At 42.6% G+C, this 19,930-nt stretch overlaps 1 protein-coding gene across 3 annotated transcripts in view; it reads left to right on the forward strand.

Annotated features, from left to right (window-relative positions):
- plxnb1b (plexin b1b) overlaps positions 1–19,930 on the forward strand; it is an 87,413-nt gene that overhangs the window by 11,583 nt on the left and 55,900 nt on the right. Inside the window, exon 2 of one of the 3 annotated variants that reach the window (XM_061219217.1) lies at positions 16,703–16,805. The exons of the other annotated variants lie outside the window; for them this stretch is intronic. The gene's annotated coding sequence lies outside the window, so the exon portion shown is untranslated. The remainder of the gene's footprint in view (positions 1–16,702; positions 16,806–19,930) is intronic. 3 annotated transcript variants of the gene reach the window in all.

Here is a 19,930-nt window from a genome sequence, read left to right on the forward strand (position 1 = left end):
CCCCTCATGGCTGGTCTTCATGGCATACAGAGCCCCATTTGGAATCAAATTGGGACTATATATACAAACGGGTGACAGATTAATGGAAGAACCTGAATAAAGTGTAAACCCGAGTGCCTAAAGATAACAAAGGCAGATGTACTGCACTGCTTGATACAGTTAAGCAGGTAACAGCCTATCATACTCTTTGGCATGTACAAATATTGAGCAGGCCCATTTGACCTCGATTTTGGATCAAGATGTCATGAGGAAGAGGTCTAAGTGACTTTGAAAGAGGGTTTGTTATTGGAGCACGAACGACAGGAGCTTCAGTCACAAAGACTGCTTAACTGGCTAGTGTTTCCATAGGAACAGTGATTAACTTGGTTAGTCAACTACATGGAGAGATATTATAGTAGGGCTGGAGTGCATAAACCCCTCATTACGAAGACAAATTTTAGACTAAACATTTGAGAGTTCAGTGGTGCAAAAACCATAGACACTGGTCTACAGAAAATGGTGATCTGATGAGTCATCCTTCACCATGTTCTTGACAAGTGGGCAAGTGCATGTCTGGCATACACCAAGAGAACGGGACTGGCCTGAATGCTTGACCCCTACAGTGATGCTCTGTTATGCTCTGCGGGCCACGTGTCCCCTGAGAGAGAAGGGTCATGGTGCTCTCCACCACCATCATCAAAACACCAAATGAAGGGGTCCCTTTTGTAAGAATGTTCTATCTCTGTTCCAGATATTTGTACAATCTGTGTCAAGGCACATTGAAGCTGTTCTGGTGGCTCTTGGTGGTCCAACACCTAACTAAGACATGTTATGTTGGTCTTTCCTTTAAGTTGTCACCCATCTGTAGTAATGCATTAGAAAAATATGTCTGTGGTCAAAATAAATACTGGCCTCTGCACTATAAGATTTGAATGCCATAACCACTAATGTTTATCTCTAGTCTATTGACTGCACTGAGTGAATGACAGTGAACAAGCTAATTCTACACTGTGTTACCTCTGATTCTATCTGGCTGTTATCGCAATGTGGAGAGACCAAAAAATTGCTTAGTTCTTTCTCTGTATCAAACAAGCCTTTTCTTTAGCCCATGTCCCATTGGTGGAATCGGTTTTGCTGTTACCATTTTTCATCCACGTACTTTTTGGAGAGGCAGCTAAAGAATATTGTGTTTGTGTCGGCATCATGTTATGTGTTGTACCATTTTCTGGGGACAAATGGAGTATTATTGTAAAGCATGTTTAGTCTTTTACTTACTTGTATGCGTAACAAGATGCCGCTTCAAAGGCTGTGATCCCAGCCACACTAACAATAAGCTCCCTGTTTAATTCCATTATCAGAGCTGCACACCAGGAATTCCTAATTAGGCAGAGTCTGGCCGAAATGCCAGGAACGACAGGATCAAGGTGACTGTGATCAGTGAAAAGGACATCATTTCACTGTAAAAACATGAGAGTAGGTTCCACTTAGTGTACTCACTAATAAAGAAAAGTCTTACATTTTCATTAAAAAATCCTTTATTGGATTAATATAAACAAATGTAGGGAACTACTGATACTCTAGAGAATGAAATGCATTTTAGATTAAAATTTCAAGCGACAGACTGCATAATAAAGTCATTAGCAGTGACTAGCAAGTGATGCTTCTGAAGAGGGTGCGTTGGAAGTTATGTTTTTATGAAATGGTTTAATGTGAGACTGTGCACTGCTCCGTGAAACATGTTAAGCACCCCAAACACTGGATTCCATGGGAATGAAAATACTGGCATCTCTCTTTGGAAGCAGTGCGCTTTCGAGTGGGTGGCCACCCCGTGTTTAAGCTGGGCTGATTAAGACCGGAGTGCTGTCTACCTTGAAATCCCTCTTCTCCGAGTTAAACAAAGCCTCATTAACGCGCACTGGCCTTTCTTTCCCGCCCGCGTTGTTAAAAAAGCAAGTTGTGACGGGACATTTCTCTTGCTTTTGCTTTCCCTGAATTGTTGCCTGGAATATTTTGTAAGCTGTTGGTTGTTTACCCAGATGGCATAATATTTTGCCGCAAACGATGGCAGCTTGCATTTTAGTTTGTGTTGTTCTACGACACGCACATCCCCCTCCCCCACCCTTTCATAAGATCGAAAAACGTGCAGCTATTAGAATTGGTTAAAAATTATGTACTTATCCAACCCCCTCCCCCAACCCTAACATATACGGTTTGATTCAAGTTGACCTTCCCACCCCAGCTTATATGATTCATGTGCAATATACGCTGCATAAATGTCTTAACAAGTAGCAGATGAGGATGTTCCGGTAGCTGAGGGGGTGGCAGGACCAGAGTCCACAGTCTGTACACATTAATCAGGAGTAGTGCTAGCAGAAACCGCCTGCTACCCCGCCACTGAGGTTCTGCAAAGGGTCCAAGTTCAGACGGTTACTGTGTGGGCAGGGGGACATTCTTCGTGTGTAGGGGTTAGCCTAAAAATTTTTTTGAAGTTGGTTGAAAACATAAGTGCGCGCACACTCATATTTCAGGGGCCGAGTAGCATTTAAATAGCTCACTCCTCCCAGTTGGAAGAGAACACCTCACGCACCAGTGTCGTAGGGTGCAAGTTTTATATCTGCCTGTGTCAATGGCAAGCAGTGTTCTAATTGAGACCAATGTGGTCAAAACTTTAATCGTCCACATGGTCAAATAAACACTACTAGTTATTTTTTGGCGAATCAAGTGTGTGTGTCTGTTTCTGATGTTATGTTCCTGTGACCCAGCACCTTCTGCAAGTTTTTTGGAGTCCGTTTGTTTTCTCTACTACCACGTAATGATGGCCACTAAGCCTGCATTGTTTTCTGGGGTGTTTGAGTGTTAATCGCACAGCCTCTATTGACACAGTTCTAGTACATTGAGTCTTTCACACAGTTAAACCACCCCACCCCCAGCCCTGCCAGTGTGATTTGGTCTTTGCACGGCCTTGGTGGGTATCTGTGGGCTCAATGACCCTGTCGGCTTGTATCATGTCCATTTGTAAATCTGTTCCCATCGACCCTGCTCCATTGATCGATCAACCAGCAACGTGTCCCAGATAGGTACATCTGCATCCTCCCACTTCTTCCTGTCCATCTGGGGATACTGCCTCTGTGCTCTGTCCAGATTTTCTTTTTCTTTTTTTCAAGCAAGAGAGCCAGTTTAAAAAAAGATTACCACTCTCGTACAGCTGCTCAGCTGTTGGGAAGAACAAAAACAAAATGTAAAACGCATCTTTAGTCTGAAGTGTGAGTTTGTGTGAGGGGACAGGTTGTGGAAAGATGCGTTGTAGCTTTGTGCTCTGATACACTTTTCTCAGGCCCAGGACTCTCACTTAATTAAAATGGCTGACCTGTCCCCCTGGGGTTCTCCCTCATTTTCCTGTGCTCCTTAATTATCAATGCTCAGGAATCCATATTCGATCCTGGGGCACCATGTTGAGCTGCTACATGGTGTACTTTTATGATGTGAGCTTACCTCTCTTATTTCATATGATTGAGATATGGCTTGGTCCACTTCAGTTTTCCCATACAAACAAAATCTGTTCCTTCAGTTTTCAATACATAGAAAACTTGTACTTTTGTGTGAGTATTACTTTGGTGAATTTAGCACATAGCTGGTCATACTGTTAACCATCTGTGGCTGTTTGTCTTGCCATTTAACATTTAAGGGCAAGAAACATGTATAATAGCATTGATTGCCAACACTAGAATGGCAGTCAATCCTAAGCATGAATATTCAAAAAATTTTTTTAACTTAAACAAATGAAAATAAGAGTTAAGGTAAAGATTGTTGTGGCTATCCTGTTTCGGATTTGATGGGCTACTGTTCTAAAGGAATTGGGGGCAGCCTGACTTGTGAGGAGGAAATGTGTGGTACAGTACATGCTGTGTTATCACTGCGTTAATGGTCTCGTTGGTTCTTGCTCTTTCACTGACTCCAAGCCTGTTTTTATCCTTTTCCATAGGTATTGCTGCTGGTCTAATCCTACTGAATGTAATATAATAGTGCTGATTGTCTCTTATACTTGGTGAGTTGTGGGGTGGTCCGTGTCAGCTTTGACTAATGCTGTTAAACTTCGAAGTGATAAACATTTAGCCTATATATTTTTCTCATTTCCAGGCCTGCGGTTAGCGGGGCCGTGCTACCATATTTTCTGTTTTATATTGTTACGACTGCCGTGTTCGCAAAGATACGGTGGCATGAATTATGTTTTCAATTATGTGCACTTGAAGTAGTGAGCCACTCAACTTTTATGGTTTTACAGTGAAGAATGGCTTTGCACATATTCATGAAACACCACTTCCTCCAATTCGTGACTGCTGAACTGGAACAGCTTCTTGAAGCAAGAACTGAAAACTGTCTTTCTTTAGGGAGGTATTCTTAGTCGCATGCATTCAACACTGCCATATGCATGGTCATCCAAGTTGCAATGTCAGCCAAGCATACAGCAATGCATTCCTGAACTTCACTGTCAGAGGGAGAAAATGACAAAAGGCTAGGCGTGTCGTCACCATAGCAATTATGTGGCGTGCTGTGAGCGGATAATTGCAGCTGGTGACCTGGGGTGGGGGTCTCACGCTGATTCCACCTAGTGGGATCAACAAGCCGTGCACGGCTGAAGCCTACAGGGTGAGCGGAGGATTTGGTGGTTGAAGGTACCAAAAGCAGCAGATCAAGCCGGGTCAGGATGGAGCTGAGGGACTCTGTCTGCCTGAGAAGGACAGTCTCAGTGGAACGGCCAGACTTGGACACTGATTGGTTAGGGTTGAAGAGGTTATTCTGTTGGAGATGGAGAGATACTTGATTGCAGGCTATGCTCTTGAGAGTTTTGGATAACAATGAGGAGGCTGACAATTAAGGTGGTATACAGGCCTATATTTTTCTTCTTCTTTGGTTGCATACACACAGCAGCCTAACTCCGTTACTCCTGGCGGGGGCGCAGAGCAAACTGCAGTCGACCATAGCAAGATATTAACACTGTTCTTCACAGAAAAGAATGTGAAGATCTCGTATTCCATGTTTTCATGACTAGAAATTAGTTGAACACTTAAGTGGTTTATTTATTGGTTCTAGTGACTACAGTCACGATCATAAATGTTTCCTCTGTAACAGCTTGAACTGTGTGTCACCCTTTTTATTAGGTGCTCCTATCTAGCAGTGGATAGGACCAGAACAGCCAGAATGCTGGAAATATTCCTTTGGGTGTTTGGTCCATTGAGATCTGGGCATTGTGCAGGCCACTGGAGTAAGTCACTGTCATGTTTGTGAAACCAGCTTGAGATGTGATACGTGCTTTCTGACTTGGCTCATTGTCCTGCTGGATGTATTCTTTTGAAAAAGGGTAGATTGTGGCCATAAAGGGATGCACCTGGTCTGCAACAATGCTCAGGTATTCTGTGGCATTCAAATAATCCTCAATTGGTATTAAGGGGTCTAATGTGTGCCAAGAAAACATCACACACCAGCCTGCACCGTTGACACTTGGCAGTGTGCATCCAGATTAATCTAATTCTGGTCCTACCGTCTTCATGTTGTGGCAGAAATCGACATGTGTCAGTCCAGGTGACATTTTACCAGCATTCAGTCATCCGGTTTTGGTGACCATGTGCCCACTGTAGCCTTACCTTCCGGTTCTTATCTGACAGGATTGGAAGCCGCCATGGCCCTCTTCGACTGTGACTCACTCACTTCAAGGTCTGACGTGTTGTGCAGTCAGAGGTGCCCTTCTGCACACCACTGTTGCTACCAACAGCATTTGTGGCCTCTCTGTCCGCTTGATTGTTTTTGCCCTGAGAACTGTATGCTCACGGGATGTTTTTTTGTTTATCGCACCATTCTCTGTAAACTCTAGAGACTATAGTGCGTGGAAAATCCTAGGATGGCAGCTGTTTCTGAGATGAGGAAACCACCACATCTGGCCCCAGCAATCATACCATGGTCAAAGTTGCTTAGATCACCACATGCTTTACATATTGAGCTGCAGTCCCATGATTTGCTGTTTGTTTGTGTTAATGAGCAGGTGTACCTAATACATTGGCCAACGAGTGCGTATTTATGAGAATTCTGCAAACAAAACCAAAGTTTATTAGTGTAGGCTTTGCTCTGTGCTGGAACATGATGGATGGTTGTTTTTCTGAAGCTTGTTTGCAAAGAGCAATTAATCACATGGATGAAATCCTCCAGATGATGTTATTGAACTTGAAATGTGGTTTAAATTGTTACATTTAAAATGAAAAATGTCACCCGTTCCGCTGCCCTGTTTGTGGGCCGAATGCATTGTAATTAAATATCAAACCTGTCCCTAGAGTCCTGGTAAGTTTTGATCCAATTCCATCGTAAACAGAAATGAAATCTTGAGAGGAAGGGCTTGCAGTTAACCCCTAGCCCAGCTGTCAAAGACTCAAAGCTGTAATCATGAATCGAGTGAATACACACACACATAGCATGGTTACATTGCACTTTTGTAGATTAAATAATCCCAGTTTTTGGGAAATCAACGGGACTCCATTTGACTGATGGCCTAGTGTGGGATTAAAGTTGATGCATACATTTTTGCAGTATAAATAGGTTGTTGATCCTGATGGCCAGTGTTCGGTTAAAACATTTATACCCAGCAGATATACCCAGCAGTGTGTTTTTACGTAACGTAAGTTCTATTAAGCTCATAAAAGAAATACCCCAAAAAATTGTGTGTAATAAACTCTACCGAGTACGTCTGTGAGGCTGTGTAGTTCTCATAGTTTCTCATTACCATCACAAACCAATTTCTCTAGGCTATACACAAATGTGTTTGCCGAAACTGTTCAATCCTTTTACAGCCACTGTACAGCATGTATTTCTGTAGGGGATCCAAAGTGGTTAATGTTTGACTCGGCCACCACAGTGCTGCAATGCAGTAGATATTTAACACTCGCAAAGGTACATAGACTAAACTGGGGCCAATGATCGCAATGTTCAATATGCCATTCATGAAATATGGAAATATTCTTTGAAGGGGAAATGGTTTTGCTGTTTTTTTATTTATTATTTTTTTACACTCTCCTGTTCAGACCAATGTATTAGAGAAGGGATTGCTGCTATTTGGAAGGGAATGTAATCCAGAATTGCAACAGAGACTTGTCAGAGGTGTTTGGTTTAGACCTATATTTAAAAATATCACATTCGGCATCTGGTATTGATAGCATGTGTGTGTGCTTTTACTGGATACCTCGCACCAGCAGCCCTCCTCCATTCAGTGTGAGAAGGATCTGCTACTTTTTGAAGGGTTAAGTAATCTTTTCTGAAGTAGTGGGTGTAGAAAAAAAACTCCCACTCGAGTCAATGAAAGTGCGTATGGAAACATGGCTTTTGGGTTTTAATCCTAAAATTGCTGTGTGAATCCACTCACTGATGGGAGTGACTGGCACAAAAAGAACTTGACTGAACGCTCCCTATAACCTGGGACAACCCTGACACGGAACAATTCCGACAATGGCCTCTCTGTGTGATGGCACTGTAGCTTGATAGCCAGCTGGTTAGGTCAGGCCATAGTATAGTGAGTGCATTTTTAGTTATATGTATTTTCTATCTATCTTGCTATGCTGAAATTGGTCTATTAAATAAATACTTTTCCATGCTGAGACATGAGACAGATGGTAGTATATAATGTCCTGCATGCTTATCCATGTAATGAGAATTTTCCTGGTTGTGGATGTTTTTCTGTTTGGGGGCGAGGCCCTCAAGCAGACATGCAGAAGCACACCCAAGCACATACTGACACTCCCATCCACAGTCACAGAAATCTTTGTAACAAATTTAGCAATCCAGGTGCAATCAAAAACACGCCTACAATTATATTACAACTTTTAAATGGTACAATATATCCAGATCTCTGACTGAAGGACTGGCACTCCGAAGTGCTTCAAGGAGATTTCTCTTTACTATCTAACACGTTTATCTTTCCTGCATGTGGTGTTGATGTCTCCTATGCTACCTCTGGAAGTGGTTTCAGGTTGTGGAAATCCAATTTGCAACCGCTAACATCTATCTAGCCTTTTCAGAAAATGTGGAGTTGTAATACGATTTGGTGTAAAAGTGTTAGTGAAGAGAGCTAGAGGCTGATGGGCAGGAGAGGAACCGTGGAGGCTGGCGGAGGGTGGAACCGGGGAGGGCAGAGGTGCAGGCATATCAGCAGCGAGTGGAACTCTGACCTTTCACAGTTTGAGTAAAATAAGCGTTGGTAATGAAAGCAGGCAGATGAACAGCAGCTGACAGCAGCTGACAGCAGACTGTGCACACACACACGTGCACAGGCACACACCGCACACACAACACACTCGTACACACCCAGACATAGACGCAATTGAACACGTGTACAGTGGGCTCCAGAGTTATTGGAACCCTTGATAAATATGCACAAAAAGTGCTGTAAACTAAGAAAAAATAATAGTACAATTATTGACATAAGCTTTTTTTTCCATAAGCACTCTTTCAATCATAAGTCTAATGAGGTTAGGCGTATTGTGCTCACTAAGGGTTAAATAAGAAACATTGAAACATGAGAGTAAATGTAAAAGTATATTGTTTTCCTGTATATTTGAATATAAAATATAGATCAATTTCCAGGTTGTTTATTATATGCCTTTTTTCTCGATTTTTATTAAGGGTGCCAATAATTTTGGAGCCTACTATGTAAACGAACTATTCAGTTATCATGAAGCCTTCTTTCATCCACATTGGTAATTTACTTACTGGATGGCCTGTCTGCATAGTGCTGCCTTATGATTTTTCATGTGTTGTGATATTTAGAATTTGCTATTCCTTGCAAATGTTTTCCCAAAATATATAATTGTCATATCATATGCATATTTTTCAGATATTGTACCGTAGAACTGAGTTGTAAAAGGTGTTCTGCTCAAACGGGGCATGTAAATAGGTAGATTTAGGAGTGGCCATGTTATTCAAATTATTTTTTCATCAAAATTAGTTTTGATTGAAATAAGAAAATGAAAACGACATACAAGAATTGTGTCCTGTAGTCACAAACTTCACAAGTCTATGATTTCTTTTGGTATACTTTTTAACGTGGTCACTGGTTTACATTCATTGAAAAACAGGCCTATTATTATAAAATGCCCCTCCCACCAATGGTCATATACATAGTAGGTGTGGGAAGTATGCTTACTCATGCTGGACCTAGGGGGCTGTGAGCATTGTTTAAACCTTTACAGAAACGCTGGGCTTCTGTTGATCAACTCTTTTGTGAACTATAGTTCACAGTTATATCGCAGTTATTTGTAGAAATTATCTTGTGTCTGATTTGTAGTGACCTAGGCCTAACATAATACAACGTATATTTCAGATGAGAATTTTTCAGTGAATTAGTATTAAAAACCGAAAGGGAGCCCCAGGCGTCCGTTTAGAGCATTACGTCATGGCTCCTGCGTCATCTCGTTTTTGCATAGTGTGGAGTATATTGTCCTCCCATTCAAGAACATATAAATCCAGTTTACATTTTTTAAACTGTGAAGTTATTCCAGTGTTTCGGCTGAGCAGTTTGACACCTGCCTAGCGAATGCTGATCGGGCTGTCCGTCTGTGTTGACTGTGGAGTGACGTGAGGAATCGCTGACAGTGGCCCAGCGGGAGGCTTCCTCCCCTAACCTCCCAGGCAGTCGTTAAAAATGAGAAGCCTACAGGAGCTTCTGCTGTGGCGAAGCACGTTGCTTCGCGTGTCAGCTCGACCTTTTCTGGAAGACTGCGTAGCCCGGTCTTGTGCCAAGTGGATGGTTCGGGCCTACCCTCTTGGACAGGATACACCAAAGTTATATTTGGAAGCCTTTAATCTCCACTCTCTGGGGGGAGAAAAAAAGGGCTCCCTTGTTTTGAAATGGCATAATTATAGTTCTCACTGGCCATGAAAACTCAGTCAGTGGTAGTTGAAGAACAACAACTTCTGGGGAAAGAAGTAAACTGGTGGCAATGCCGGTTTGATGATGTAGCATATTTTCCCAGTTGGTTTCATGATTTAAAAAGATGTGTATGTGTGTTCCAGACTTCAGAGGTGGGTAACCATTTTTCTAGATAGATATGCTCAGGATGTGTGGGTGTCTTTTTGTAAAGGTACGGAGATATGGTCAAAAGGCGGACTGTTCATCAGAAATGGTTTCTTGTTTTTAATCTTAAGAAAGTGATTACAGCTAGTAACTGTATTAAGGTCTTCTTAAATTTGAAATGTTCTGGCCTGTAATTACATTGCAATTCATCATTTAGTTTGGGAATGGTGGGTCATACAACCGTTTAGTACACTGTAATTATTGTCCCTCTCTGTCAATTCAGTGGCAACAAGAGTCTTAGGATAGTAGGTCCCTCTTCTACAGTTTATTTTACTTACAAATCATGCACTGGAAGAGTTGGCATGGCATGGCTCTGTCACAGAGCATTTCTCAACAAGAAAATAACCAGGGTTGCAGGACAGTGTGGGCTAGTCTGATATAGCTCTTAAGCCCAGCTTGTTGAGGCGCTATTCTAAACGAGAGTCTTTTATTTTGATGGGCTTTCTGAAAGTGCTTGGTTTTGTTTTTTTTAGCTGCCTGCTTGCCTGCTGAAGATAAGCCAGCCAAATGTTTGCTGTTGGGGTTTGAAAAATGGCACCACTTTCAGCCTGTATAAGAGAAATGGGACAGCTTTGTAGCAGCTAGTGTCTGGAGCGGTAAATTTTAGACTTTGAAAGGGCGGGAAAGAGTAGGCCTAATATTGAGGCTGTCACTATGGCTTGTAGATCACAATCCCCCTCGATGTTTCAGGCCAATTACACCCCAGCCCTAGCTGAATGCGTCTTCATCGTTGGTTAAAGGGTTTATTTCCTGGGAACATGTTCAGTGCCCTCAATAACGTTTGGGACAAAGACCCATCATTTATTTATTTGCCTCTGTACTCTGTACTTTGAGATTTGTAAAAAATAAAATAAAATCACAAGTAAAGGTAAAGTGCACATTGTCAGATTTTAATAAAGTGCATTTTTATACATTTCAGTTTCATTATGTAGAAATTACAGCAGTGTTTACACATAGTTGCACCCCCATTTCAGGGCACCATAATGTTTGGGACACCGCAATGTTATGTAAATGAAAGTAGTCATGTTTAGTGTTCTGTTGCATATCCTTTGCGTGCCATGAGTTCCTGATGTCTGTAACCTATCAACATCATCAGATGGCAGGCACTGTATATCTGCACTGGATGTAAGATTTTAGCATGCAGTGTGGTAAACTAGCAGTATGGTAATCCAACGCAATCAAGGGAATTTATGTTGATGTCCACAACAAATATATCTGGATATATCTGATCTGGATTTATAGCTTTTTGAGGGGGTCAATATCTTGCTGCATTTAATACTGGGTGGTTTTTGTGTGCTTCAGTCGGGTAAAAGCAAAGTGAGGAAATGTGACCTGGGTGCTATGTGGCTTTATCACGTCCTTGCTAATGTAGCAACTCAAACAACCTTTCTCTGTTGAGTAGAACCAGACAGGAAGGGTTTAAGTATGACCATTTTCCACCTGGACTGAACATATACTCAACTGCATATTGCATTTGAATTTGCTTACGTATGTTATTGTGTATTGCGTATGAACATCTCGTGTGGAAAATATGTAGCTTCGGGCAGTTCCAAGTACAGATGAGGACAGAAGACGGTGTCATTACAGTGCATGGGCATCTCATGTGCCACATATTCAGTAAACGTGGAGTTACGTAAAGGGTCAAGTATATTGATTCTGTACGAATCTCTGCTAACTAGCACAGTCTAGCTAAGGTACTTCACACGTATGCTCTATCAGTGGTTGTAAATCACATTTAGACATCTTAAAGGAGCAGATTCACTGTTCCAGCTGAAAATAACGCCCACATTACATTACATTAGTAACTTACAAAATGGACAGAAGTAGAAAGAGTTTTTGCCGACGTAAGTTGTTTTCATCATAGGCTACAATAGGATGTGTGTTCTGCATCTAATTTGGTGCACATTTAAGTATACTGTGATTATAGAATGCACTATATAGCTAATGGTTAATGTACAGTTAACTTGTAACTGGAGCATATAAATTGTGGTGTTTATAGAGAAGGGGCGTTCAGTTTACCTATGAATACAGGTCTATTCCTTTACATTTGCAGTCATTAGGAAGAGGCTCCTTTGTCAAGGATGGAGAGTCCAGGCCTTGCCCTGGCCCATGTTGGCCTGTTCAACTGACATATTCTACCTCAATTTTGGGCTTTTAGCAAGTGTAGGCCTTAGGTGTGCACAGCTTGCTGAAACTGCTCAAGAGAATTAAAGGTTCTCTTCATTACTGATTAAAGTGCTAATACATGGCAGAAAAGGTCAAAAACAGGTTTGAGAAGTGTCGATTTTAATTATCCATTTCTAACAGGGGTGTGCTGGTTCCTCCCTGCTGGGCAATTGCTGTTGTCCTCTTCATCTCATGCGACTTTGCTGTGCTACTTCATCTCAGCGGGCACCTGTCAGCAGGCCTCCCAGTGTGTGAAGTCCTGCCTACCCTGTGAAGATGTGCCAACTGCCCAACAACTTCAGCTCCATTCCTTTTTGGGCCCGTGTAATCATCTCTTTATCACTCAGTGCGTGTGGGTTTCACAGCGTCAGAAGCTGCTGTGTCCTGTTGTCAACAGAACTGCAGCCTGGCTTGATTTATATTTACTCTGCAATTTTACTCTGTAGACTGAGTCCTTTTGACTTTTGCACTTTTCTTGTTTGTCTGTAACCCGGTACATTGGACTGCAGACAGTTGAGCTGGAAATGAACGCCCTCGTGTACTTTCAAAATCGTAATGGCCGCCGCGTCCCTGCTCACGTCATCCCAGTCGGGTGATAGGGGAAGCACACCAACAAGAAAAGACTTGTGGTGCTCATCCCCTGACCGCAGCGGTTTGTTCAAACATTAAAGTTGTCTGTATTGGAAAATAAAAAAAACCACGTTCCCAACCAAGCTGTTTGTTGAACATTAGACAAGAGCACTGAAAGTTAATAGAGGGGAAAACTATCGTCATAAAAGTGAACAAGATCAGGAGCAATCAGTATGCTGACTGCAGGCGCTATAAAGTAGGCCAGCAAAGCCAATGAAACTGAGCCGACTTGCTTTATTGTCTATGAAATGAAAAAGCCACTGCGGGTCAAAAGAGGAAGAAAGAGTATCTCATTTAAACGATTCACAGCATTATGAGCTTAGCTTCACAAATATCTTAACAATGACTTGAAACTAATTTCAGGCATTGGATGTGCCGTGGAATAAAAACCGCAGAATCAATGGCAGAATTTCTCCCACTCGTTTTCACAGAATGTTTAACTCCATTTTGGCTGTAAGGCACCGGCTCACTTGACTGTATTGGAGTTTGTGGACATTACTGGTTTGAAGTCATTCCCTTGACTTTCGGTTTTGGTTTTTACCGTACACATAACTTAAGTACCTAATCCCTTCAATGGTAATGATTGCGTAGGATATAGCTAACAGACATTCATCTATGGTGTTCTCTCTGCATTCAAATAAATCTTTGAATTTAATTCTAAATAGTGAAGTAAGGAGCAAACAAACATTGTAGCCGACAGTATGACAGACTGTTAACTCCTGCTGCTTGAGACTGTTTGGAAATTCAGGGTTTCTGAGATGGCTATAAAACGTGCGCACACACACCCACACACAAATTAAATATATTAACTTGCACTGTCTGTACAGGCTGACCCGCCAGCCCCTGTCACTGGTTGATAATTACATGTGCTGTTATTTTGACCTCCAGTTTGCCTCCTCTTTGCTACCTTGGATTGAAAGGCTGTTTCTGGGAAGTAGAGGGTGTTGTAAAAGGGACTCCTTGAAATTAGTTTGTTAGCTGCTGCTCTCACATCTCAGGTTTATGCCCTGCTTTCCTCGAACCGTCCAGTTTTGTGGCAAGGCATATATTGATATATCAATAGTATATGGCAGGAAGATTACTGGCATATGACAAGAATATAAAACCTTAAAGAACATTAATATTTGGCAAGAAGAGACCTCCAGCAGTATTGGGTGTGTATTCATTAATCCCGAAGCTGTGCTTTTGGGCCGCACCTCAACTTGAGGTCAGTTGACTCCCTTTCCTTTGGAGGGATTGAGGGAGGGGGGAGTGTTATTATAAAAGAAGCTCTGTCGCCATTTTCCATCGTTCACTCTCGCTCCCTGACTTCTCTGGGACCGAGGAGAGGCCCGTGCACAATAAGTACTATGGCAAACCAGTCTCTGCTATATTGAGTTGGCAGATGGGAATCTCTGAAGTACTCTCTTTGTGCTTCACTCAATTACTCAGTCTCTCTGAGAAAATGGGAGAAGTAAATAACCCCCTTTGTGAGGTTAAAAAAAATCTATTAAAGACGTTACACAACTAGAAGAGAATTTGAAGGTATTATGATTTCTAGAACAATACGTAATAGTGAGAGTGTGCCTCTCTCACTTTCCCATCTTTCTGAGCGAGTCAGAAGATGTGTGCTAAAAGTATCAATTTCATAACGCGTCTCTTAATGACTCACCTGCCCATGCAGAGCTTGCCATATCGATATGTTTAACATTTCAATATGAATTTCCATTAAATGTGTGCATTTGTGTTGCAAACAAGGTGCCATTAAATGTGTTTGTGTGTGCATGTGAACATTAACCATTTTTCAGGGGGAAACGTCATCGTAATTCGTGAGACGTGGCTTTTTCCTGACCGCTCAATCTTAAGTCTGTGGCAGTTTCTGTGAATAAAGCCTTGTTTGTTTTGAATAGTGGTCTTGTTAAGGTGAGTTTATCTTGGGCTTTAGTGTAATGAGCGTGTTGCAGTGATGTCATTCCCTCGAGTGCGTCAGGATAAATGAGTACAGGCAACCATAGCATTTTGGCAAGGTGTAAGCAGAATGTCTGCCCTGCTGGTGTGAGTCGGTGTAATATATGGAGCTGTCAGCCACTCTAATGTTGCTGGTGATCCTTTTCCATTCAAGTCCCTAAATCTTTTTGCATCTGCAGTAGTCTTGAACCACCAACCAAACTAGTGCAAGTGAGGAAATGAACATACAAATGATACCTCTGAACTAAGTGTGTGAGAGAGTGAGAGAGTGAGAGAGTGAGAGAGTGAGAGAGTGAGAGAGTGAGAGAGTGAGAGAGTGAGAGAGCATTTGTCTCTGGGGTCTTTGAAATTTCAGCCAAAATTGGACATTGTCTAATTTATTTGCCTCAGTTCTACTCCGCCTCTGTGGTACTGATTCCCCATCAGCCCCCCTACAGTTATGACCTGCGTTGCCATGGCTTGCGATGCAGGCTTCTTCCAAGCCCAAGCCAGTCACAGGCAGAGTAGAGAAGAGGAGAGACCATCCCTTTTGAAAAAGAACGGCGTGTTTTCAGACGGGGCGGCAGTGGGGCTGTGCCACGCCCCCTCTCTTTCTCTCGGTTTCCTGTGTGCTTCTCTTGCTCCTCCTCCGGGGCTTTTGGGAGATTACCCTACACATCTGAGAATGAGCACCCCTGGGGGAAGGGAAGCAGAGTGTGCAGGGCTTCTTTGGGCTCAGATGAATAAGGAAAAAAAAATTCTATAGCCTGTATATGTATGTAATGACAGCTGCAAGTCCGAGGGGCAAAAGCTAGATTTACACCTTTAATTTTCCTCCTCTTACTTTATGAAAGCAAGTTGGAGTTCATCCAGAAATCCTCAAAAGTGTTGCTTGGAGTTCTCCTAGTTATAACTCGGATGGTAATTTCTAGTTAATTATTCATTGCTTTTCGATATGAGAAATATAGAATTAACAAGAGAAGAGTTAGCCAGCTGACTTAGTAGCATCGCATTATGTTAATTGGAAGTAAAAAAAGGTTGTTTTCTTTCCCAACTTGGCCCTTATAACCTGGTCAAAGTCTGTCTCAGATAATGGGATGCATTGGCTTTACTTGAAGCAGAAGATAAGGAGGAAATGTCTGTTGCCAGTCTCTCTCCACTGTCTGGATGCGGTCACATTTTTATGAACTATTAGCATTTACATTTGGTAGTATTCCATGTCGTGAACTGTTCCATTGAACTTCTGAGTGGATGTTTGTTTATTCAGATATGTTTTGGGCACCCTTGGTTTTCCCAGGGTGAGCGTGGATTACATCGGTTACATCGATTACAAAGTCGGTCTCGCCCCAGTTCTCCTGCGCTAGCCTTAAACGACATGGCGCTAATTTGACAGGCGGTGTGTCATTCTGTAAACGCTATTCAATAGGTAGGCGTCGAGTGAGGAGAACTATAATTTCCTGTCTTTTAGAATGGAGTGGATAAGTGGTAGCAGGGGGATGAGTGATGGTTACTTTTTATATGTGAAATCTTAAAAGCACAGCTGTAACAGTTGGACTTATTCAACTCTCAGTTGAAACTTTCAGATTGTATCCTGTGACACGCTGTAGTGGAATTCTTTCCCCTCTTGTGAGTCTGGGAAAGCTAGCCTGTGGGCACACCTTTTTCACGAAGTCGAAAAAGGTGCTTTTATGTAGATGCGATTCATGCAACGTCTATTGTTGTCTTTGCTACTTTGTGCTGCCGCAGGCACACAGACACAGACCAACACCTATTTTAATTGGCCTCTTGGGCTCTTCCCGGGCATTCCTGCTGGAAACGAGCCTGGTGTTCAGGGTTCGACATGTTCCTCCTGAGTCACAGTCCTCAGCAGACCTTCTCCTTTGTCTGCAGGGCTTCACTTCTCCTCATGGAGTTCCCGCAGTAGCCATTTCTCCCTCCCGGGCTGACGGTCTGGAATGTCACAGCAAAAGCGCTGATCGTCTGGATTGTACAGGTGCGGTGGATATCTTATTCCTTGTTGACTGGATGGGGAGAATACTAATTTAATTTACCCTCAGGAAAAGTATTTTTCCTGAAGGGTTGAGGCCTAGTTGCTGAAAGTTTGAGTTGCGTACACAGCCATGTAATTAACAAGCTCATCGGATGCTGTGTGTTTGTTTGATTCGTAAAGTTTTGCCTGCATAATGTTGTGATTTCTGTGCAGTGTACAAGTACCGTGTGGTTGTGAAATGGGAATTGTTCACCGTTAAAGCACATGGGTAAAGACCCCAGAAGTTTTCAGATGTTTCCGAACGAAAGTGTTTTCTTTGCAGGCTGTTATCTTTGTCTTTTCATGAACGTTTAGTTAAAAATCCCTTAACTTGGGTCAGGATTTTCTTCTTCTTGAACTTGGTTACATAAACAGATGGTTTATCCCTTTTTGATTCCTCTATCCAGTTGCCATGTTGTCATGCTCGTCTGTGCTCTCCCGCAAAAGCCGCTGTTTTGATTACACTGTGAAATCGAACCTGAGAATATATTTATCCACTCTCGCTGACTCCTCTTTCCCAGGCCTGAGTGAGGTAGCGAGGCGATGACAGTACTATGGTTGAACCCTGTCGGTTTCTGAGGTTTTCTTCACACCTTCTCCTTGGTTTGCGCGGGTGTGCTTTTTGTACCTCCTTCCGTTAGGGTGTGCCTTTTGTACTTCTGCAATCTTTGCCCTCCCGTCCCCTCTCAGTCTGTGAGGCTGTACGATTTGCACGTCTGTTTCAGAGGCCCTGTGGTGAAGCCTCCTGCAAATGGAGGGTCTGACTGTTTTGTCATTAAGTCGTCAGCAATTTGCCCACCTCCTCAGAAATGGAATGCGCCACTTTTCTGCTGCCTTCTTGAGGATCCAGCTCCAGGCAGGGGTGCAAACCAACAAGCCTTCTGGTTACAAGTTACAGCATTACATTATTATGTTTTAAGCTATGTAAGCACATTTTAATAGATCTTTTTATGAAATGTCAAAAAGCCTTTCTTGCTTGGCTCAACTAAAGAATAATGTATTAGCCAATGTTTTAATATTATTCATTACTATGTCTTATTGGATATAGTAAAGCTATCTGGTTATTAGTACATGTTAGCATCTATTCGATTTCTTAACACATTGTTTATTGTGGTTTAAACACAAGAAATGGATATTACTTTTTTTTTTTTTATCCCATTTGAAATGTGGAGGTAGCCACTTATCACAGCGTTTTTTTTGTAAGGCTCACCTGTGGAACCTGAAACGATATCATGAAGCTAATGCAGATACGTTTGTGTTTGTAGGGGCAGCAGGAAGAGGAATATTATGTGAATCTAGAGGAGTGAACATTGGGCCCTTTGTCACGAGGCAGTGTAATTGTTGCCCCTTTCAAGCAGAGGGGTAAGATTAGATGGCCTCGTGTTGTAGATGGGTTTCAGACGCAGTGGTGCTCGCTTGTTTGTTTCGGTAATAAGCAGTGGGTGCAGTGCGGCACGTCGAGATGCCTATCATTTAAAACGGGGTCCGGAACAGGAGATAGCTGAATGGTAAGTGGCTGTATTTTGAGTAGGGCTGCAGAATATGACCGATAGAAGCTTCTGGATCAGTTCAGCATTATCTGCTGAGTGACATGCCTGCGCATGTTTCATAAATGAGGCGAAACACAATGGAACAAAAATAAGTTCAATGGGAACACTCTTTTTGTTGGACCTTTTTTGGTTAGGGCAAAACAGGCAATTGGGAGTTTGCTGTCACACTGATTTAGCCCGTTAGGCTGGGAGTTCATTGGACATACTGTTGTGGTAGCACATTTCTGTGAACTTCACTATTGAATTGAATTGAATTTGAAAGTCAGCAGCCACATGTGTAGCATTAGTCTCAATGTGCCCTCTTTGTCATTGGGGAATTTACTGCAGTAGGTGGTCGTATACCACTGACCGCCGTTTATTGCTCAGCTCATTTTGATTTCTGCTGTACCGTAACGGTCGAAATCCATTTAAGCCAACTGACCTGCTGGAAAATCACACGCTGAGTCGCTCTTGTGTGAAAACGGACTTGTACGCGACGGTCGCCATCGTTTTAAACAAACGGTCCTCAGACCCTCCCCCTCTCTTGTCAAGCCTGGTCTTGAACACCATCAGTGGTTTAGATTTCTAATGCTCTATGTGCTGCACTTGCTATAACTTAAGTCTGCTTTATAAGTTTTTTATTTTTTATTTAAATATGGTTTGTGTTTAGTGGCTTTAACACAGCAGTGAACCACATACCCAGTCACCCACAGGTGCTGTGCTAAGAAGCTTGCTGGGAAGGACCTGCTCAGACTTGCACACGTACAGTACGTGTTCGACCTCGCGTGTACATGTGAGCATAAATGAGTGAGTGTGTGTGTGTGTGTGTGTGTGTGCATGCATACTGGTCAGTATAGTGCATACCGCAGTTTCTCCTGCTTCCAGGCCGGGAACAGTCTGACTCATCACCCCCAGACAGGCAGGGACAGCACACCTGAATGTCAGACATATCAACCTATCCTTCACCACAACTCTGACCTCTGTCTGTCTGCTGTCTGTTCCTTGCAGGAAATGTGAGCGTCTAGGTTTGAGTGGTACTGTAGCTGCTATCAGTGTTTGAAGAGTGTGTTTGTTCCAGTCAGTCAGTCTGCCTTTCAAACTGTGTGCAGGAAGTATCAAACCTCTTCAGTACTTTCCTTGCTATTTTTCCGAAAAAAGTCAGTGGTCCCAGTATGAATACAATGCGATAGGGGTTTGAAATCTTTTTAAACATGTACATTTAGTGGTGGGCAGTTCATACATTTAAAAATGTCAAATGAGCACCTTCATAGACGATTTTAATTGGAAAAAGAATATATGACAATGTGAATACATTGTAGTAATAATTGACGGTACTTTAATCGATTTTGCCGTTATTATTTTCGTCGCTGTGGGAGATCCTCTCGGTGTTGTGAGGTGGTCAGAGCGGTGTCTGTGGGAAAGGGTCATGGCAGTGATAGCCCTGCTCCTCGCTCAGGAGGCTGCCAGCCAAGCGTTAAATTAGAGGGGAGTGAGAGGCGGGGGCAGGAAGCCTCTGTTCCGGCCGGCAGTGTCCACTCACTCGCACCTGAAATTCTGCTC

Source organism: Conger conger, chromosome 14, assembly GCF_963514075.1.
Source record: "Conger conger chromosome 14, fConCon1.1, whole genome shotgun sequence".
Classification (NCBI taxonomy): Eukaryota; Metazoa; Chordata; class Actinopteri; order Anguilliformes; family Congridae; genus Conger; species Conger conger.